This window comes from Rhagoletis pomonella, unplaced genomic scaffold (assembly GCF_013731165.1).
Source record: "Rhagoletis pomonella isolate Grant_MI unplaced genomic scaffold, Rhpom_1.0 Rhpom_scaffold_00001, whole genome shotgun sequence".
Lineage (NCBI taxonomy): Eukaryota > Metazoa > Arthropoda > Insecta > Diptera > Tephritidae > Rhagoletis > Rhagoletis pomonella.
In genome coordinates this window covers 49,299,143-49,305,287 of record NW_023458555.1, presented here as the reverse complement: position 1 = coordinate 49,305,287, position 6,145 = coordinate 49,299,143, and the positions used below count along the sequence as shown (strand labels likewise).

Below are 6,145 nucleotides of genomic sequence, written 5' to 3'. Positions count from 1 at the left end.
TTTTTTTTTTCATTTACGTCTGACTGCTTCTGTGTGGCAAATCAATATTCTCAAGCTGGGTTTAATAAATTTTCAAATTGCTGATTTTTGTATACTTATTGGACTGTATTTTTCACTACAGACATTTGATTTTTTTTATTTAATTTAATTTAATTAAAACGTGATAGAATGCGATTGTGTAACTCTGATGCAATATCGGTGTGTTTTTTCTTTCAATTTATTGCATTTGCTTGTAGCCAAGGCACGTGTTATCAAATTCTTCACGTTCGATGGATATCAATCAGAGCAATTTTTCCGGTTTCCTTACCCTTTTTGTGAGCCATTGGCGTTTCGAGTGTTATATGCATATGTACATATGTATGTAGGTACATTCGTATATTCCGCATTTCAATATTTTTTATTAAATTCCTCACTGGCGTTTTAGTGCGATAACTGATGCTTGTGATGCTATAAAGCAAGATAAAAAGAAAGATTTATTTTCGTTACGTTTCCCATATAAAATCTCATATTTATAACAATTAGACTTCACAAGCTTGTAATTGATGATTTTACAACGCGACATGTGAGTATACAATGTGTGTGTGTTGTGTATGCAAGTATAAATATTTGTTAACATGTTTCCATGCCTACATGATTACGCGAAGGTTGAGTTGATCAGCGTGCCATCACCGGCTGGTATCATCTGTTTTATTTTGCATATAAATCCTTTCAATTGGTCAAGACTTAAAATGTAATACTTATATGCATATGCACTGCACATGTAATTGTATACATATACATATATATATATGCATGTTTACACATGCACATACATATATTGTTTTTGTTTACTTAGATTTATCAATCTTTAAGTACATCAATTTAAACGAATTATTTATTGTTGGCGGAACCTACTAGAAATCCACTGGATGTGTAATCTTTATTTTTCTTATTTTGTAATTTTTTGTTCTTCTTTTAAAGTCAAAATTAAGAAAGTAATTCAGACTTTAATCTGTATCTTACTTCACATTACTTACTTAAACATAAAGTGACTAACACAAGTGTCAACGTGTTTATTTATTTATTTTAATATTCCCAACGTTTTTTCAAATAAATTCTTTTTTTTTTTGTTATTTTTCTACAAAAAAATTATTCAAGCTTTAGACAAAACCATATAATGGAGAGTTTCAAACTTTATACTCCATCGGCCGAAGCACCTCCAACCAAGCAAACAAAATTCATAGGAATTTGGCCCATACAAAAATAATTTATACAAAATTTTTCATACAAATTTCAAACCTTTTAATCTGAATTTTTACAAGATTTATGTGTATGCGTTTTTTTTGGCTGACGGATTTTAGCACTTTTTTCCATATAAGCATGAATTTCTGATGAAATAATATGCGGGAGACCGCTCGCAACAAAATTTCAAAAAAAATCAACGCCAGGTTTTTTAATTTGCACTTGTTCTATGAAGAAAACCGAAAAAGTAGTCACACAAAAAGTTCTTAAAAATTAACGCAATTTTTAGCCGCTTGCACTTCATGAGACTAAAATATTATGTGCTATAAAACTGCATACACAAAAGTCTTGTACAAATTCAGATTAAAAAGCTCGAAATTTTTATGAAACATTTTCAATAAAGTTTAAAATTCTGGTTTTGGCAAAAGCTGGGACAACATTTTGTAGAAAAATAACAAAAAAAAAATTAACTTGAAAAACGTTGTGAATATTAAAAAAAAAATCAATACGTGAACACTTTGTATGTCACTGTATATATATATAAATACAGCAGTCAAGTAAAACGAGGTGGCGAAGAACTTGATCTAGTACATCCTTTTTCATTTATTTGGCATCTTATGTGCGAGGGTTAAAGTATGCCTAAGTTTATAAATAAAAAGTCTGTGGGATTTTAAGAATCGAAAATCAATTAAAATTTGCAATATTGCGACAACCTAATACTGAAAAAAGAAAAGCATAAATATATATATTATTTTACTTTATGATGACATTTATCTGAAAGTTATGCATCAAGATGGTCTTGGAAATCATTAAGAAAATAGATAACCAGTTGATCTACTAACTTATCAGTATCAGTATTCTTGGCGATGTAAACTGCTACCAGTGCCCTTTTTTATTTTAAACAAAATAATTACTCACCGATTTTTAAAAAAATACGAAGTATACAAATATGCATTTCAGAAGAAAGGGGTTTAACAGCCTTTTCAGCGATACCAATTGTTTAAAAGTCGGTTAGTATTTTTTTGTCTAAAATATTTTTTTTATAAAAAAGAAGGGGCAAGAAAGGGGGTATAATAACTTTTACTGCGGTACCAGTACCTTTTCAAAATCGGTTGGTAATTTTTTTGTTTAGATTTTTTTTATAAAAAAAGATATTTTTTCCTTTAAATGTGTTTTTTCTCAAATTCTTATATACGAAGTATACAAATAAAAATATCGAAAGAAATGGGATTTAATCATCTTTACAACAATACCAATTTGTGTTTCTTCTAAAATTTTTAAATACGAAGTATACAAATGTGCATATCAGAAGAAAGGGGGTTTAATCACCTTACGATATAATTTTTTTAAAAATCAGTTCAAAATTGTTTGCAATATAAGGAATTAAATTTTTCAAAACCTTAATTTGGACCCCTTATAACACCTGAAATATAAGTTTGCACAAAAGAGTTATTTAAATAAGAGCAAAAGGAGGACACGTCTATATTTTTAGGTTTTTAGTTATTTATAATTTTTTACCAAAGGTCCTATTTCGATCTTCGAAAGCCTATATCTCGATTTCGGAGGCTAACTTCGAAAAACGGAGAAATCGCCGTTTCACCTATGACTCAATATCTTAAAATAAATTGTTTTGGTCCAATACCCAGAAAAAAAGTTGATTTTGCCGTACAGTATTATTGAATGCCTTCTCTTGGCTACGCGGATCATTGCTCTAATTGGCTCCAAGCTAATTTTGCTTCACTCATTTGCGTGAATGGATAAGTGGCAGTGGCCACCATGTGGGGAAAATCTTTAGTTCTGAACTGGTGCGCTTCTAGTACATTTAGACCCAGTACTGGTTCGCGATAAATCTCTTTTGCATGCAAGCAACTGGCGAATTTAACATGGCGATGTCCTAGGAAGTGTCAATTGCCCCCCGTTGCATCCCTTTTTCGATAGTTCCGAACTAGACCTAAATTCTATAGAAAAAAGAAAGAAAAAAGTATCATGATTTTTCAATCTTTTTGGTTCATCCGTGGCGCGATTTTAAGTTATTTTGGAAGAAATGTGTTTTCAATTTGAAATTAAATTTGTTTGAATGAAGAAATGTACGTTTACATACCTTTAGCTGTAGCTGAGTTTGCAGAGGTACTCGCTGTTATTTATTATATTCCAGACGGTCCCAAGATGTTGAAATGTTAACACAAATTTTAGTTTTGTATTACCAAGCTATGAAAAAGCATCTGCGAAGCACAGAATAGAAGCGTATTTGAACGAAAAAGCCACCGAACACATATCTATGTACAGTAAACAATTCGATAGTTCCGAACTGGTTCTAAATTCGACAAATAAGATCTAGTTCGTTCTGCATCCCTTTTTCTGTAGTTCCGAACTATTTCTAAATTCGTTACTTTAGATATAGATTTCTAGTGAAAAAAACTGAACAAAATTAGTTTTTTAAAAGTACCACTTTTCGCCGATTTTGGACTGGTGGGGATCTAGTTCATATCGGACTAGTTCCTTTTTTGGCGATAAAGACCTAGTACGGAACTAGAAATTTGTTTCACTAGCCCGCGGTTTCCCTACAGGGTACATGTAGGTATAAACAAACTCTTTTTCGGTTGGTTTAAAGTACTCAGGATCTATCCATTAACCTCTATATGCTTCCAGAGTACTGCAGTGTGTTTGGCCTCCCTTTTAGTTGCCTGGGAATATTCTCGTATTAGATTTATATGGTTACGCGGCCACAACGATATTGCAGGAAAATGTTGATCTACCGAACTAGCAATGGGTGCTCATCTTATGGTAATAATTCCGTAGCTGTATACAGAAAAAAGATGTGCTAACACTTTCATACTTCATGTGTTTGATTTATTTCAAATATTTAGGGTTGACCGATAAACATAAATAATAAATAAATATGAAATTTGAGCATGATTAATGCATTTTTAAAAACTTTACAGCACAAAAACTAAAACAAATCGGTTTAATAGTTGTCCAAATATCTCGAGAACGGGGCGAGGGAAAAAATTGAAAAAAAACACACATACACACATTAAAATCCTCTATGGGGAGAAAAATTTTTAAAATTTTTGTTCCTGAAAAAATTTTGAAATACAAATTTTTAGATAAAAAAAAATAGTTTTTGGAAATATTACAAATTTTTTAAATTTTTTCTGGAATTTCCGAGCTCGCAGTTTTATAGCACTTTAAATTTTAATGTGATAGAGTGCAAGTTTTAAGCGATTGCAAAACTGGCGTTAATTTTTTTTTAATTTTCTTTGAAAACGGTTTTACTCATTTTCTTTTATAAGAAAAAAGAGCAAAAAGCCGTCAGCATAAAGAATTTTAAATATCAACGCAATTTTGCAGTAGTTTAAAACTTGCACTTTATTGTACTAAAATTTAATGGGCGACCAGTCTGCAATACCCAAAAAAAAATTTCCAGTAAGAATTTAAAAAATTTGTAAATTTGTAATGTACTCATTTTACTCAACTTATTTCTAAAAAAAATCATAACTCAAGTTATTGTAGAGTGCACCCCGTAATACTATACTCAAATATTGCGCAATACTCCGAGCTACCATTGTAATTTTGAATTTTTTTGTTTTTAGATGGCTTATTTTATTTTTTTATAATAAAATTGTATGTGAAAAATTTTCCAAGAAAAAAATGTGTATGTGAAAAATTTTTTAAATATTTATTTTCATAGAGAATTTTCTCGAGATATTTGGAAAACTATTAAATCGATTTGTTTTTCTTTTTGTGCTGTACAGTTTTTAAAAATGTATTAATCAAGCTCAAATTTCATATTTATTTATTATTTATGTTTATCCATCAACCCTAAAAATTTTAATAAATCAAACACATGAAACGTGAACCCCGTCCATTTTGGTAAGGAACGCCCTATATACAATTTCAACTTGGCTATCCAGCCTTCGGGTTTCAGAGTTTGATTCGCACTCACTGAGTAACTCCCTGGGATCTACCTAAGCTGCAGCAACACTGCTAAACTGAACACAGACATTTTATCACCGATTAACATTTTTTTATATTTCAATAAACCAAAAATAACCCCGACTGGTATAAAAACTACCTGTGAATAAATGTTTTGGAAATCACACATGAAGTAAAAATCCATCATTCTACTCCGCGATTATACATACATATGTATATGAATAATGACTTTTAACATCTTCGGAAAACACTTGACTTTCGCTTTTAATCTGAATCACTAGAAATTGTTCTGAACTAATAGCGGTTAATTTAATATTCTCTTCGGAATGTTAGGTAAGCAATGCATAATTTATGAGGTTCAGCATTTTTAATTGCAAATATTTAATGTCTTTATTGCTTCTAATGAATGCGGATTCTAATTACATATGTAATATCTACATTCAGCGGAAATATCAGGAAGATGAGTAATTACTATCACTATACCATGGTGAAAAATTTGTGCTTTTTTGAGATAGTAAAATGTGGAGGGAAGCTGCTAGTGATTTGGTTGCTTGCAGCTCTTCCTATATACATTTAAAAAAAAATAAATTTGAGCGTTGAATCACAACCGTTTTGCGCTTGCTGTGCTTACTTAATATTTTTCAGACTGGTAGATAAAATAATTTCCGCCTCTAAAGACGGTCGATAGCTAAAGTAGTTAGAAGGCCGAGGGGTCTACCCGCGAGTCTAAGTAAACAAGGTTTAAATGCTCTTACTTCGTTTCTCTATTACGTTAAACTTCTAATCGTTACAAGGATCATAAGCACCTCTACCCAATAAGTACTTAGCAAATCCGTTGTCTTTAAGCTGCTATAGCCTATGGTATCGTGTCTGCCCCTATACAATGCAGCAAGGCCATTATGATACCGTATAGCGGTTCCTTTTATAATTGCTTTACCTATATACTAGCCGTACTCAGTTCAGTCTGTCACTCAAGAAAGTAGTAATG

The 6,145-nt window shown here is 31.2% G+C and overlaps 1 protein-coding gene across 11 annotated transcripts in view; it reads left to right on the top strand.

Annotated features, from left to right (window-relative positions):
- LOC118745751 (TLD domain-containing protein 2) overlaps window positions 1-6,145 on the top strand; it is a 321,509-nt gene that overhangs the window by 41,412 nt on the left and 273,952 nt on the right. The gene's annotated exons all lie outside the window — the stretch shown is intronic.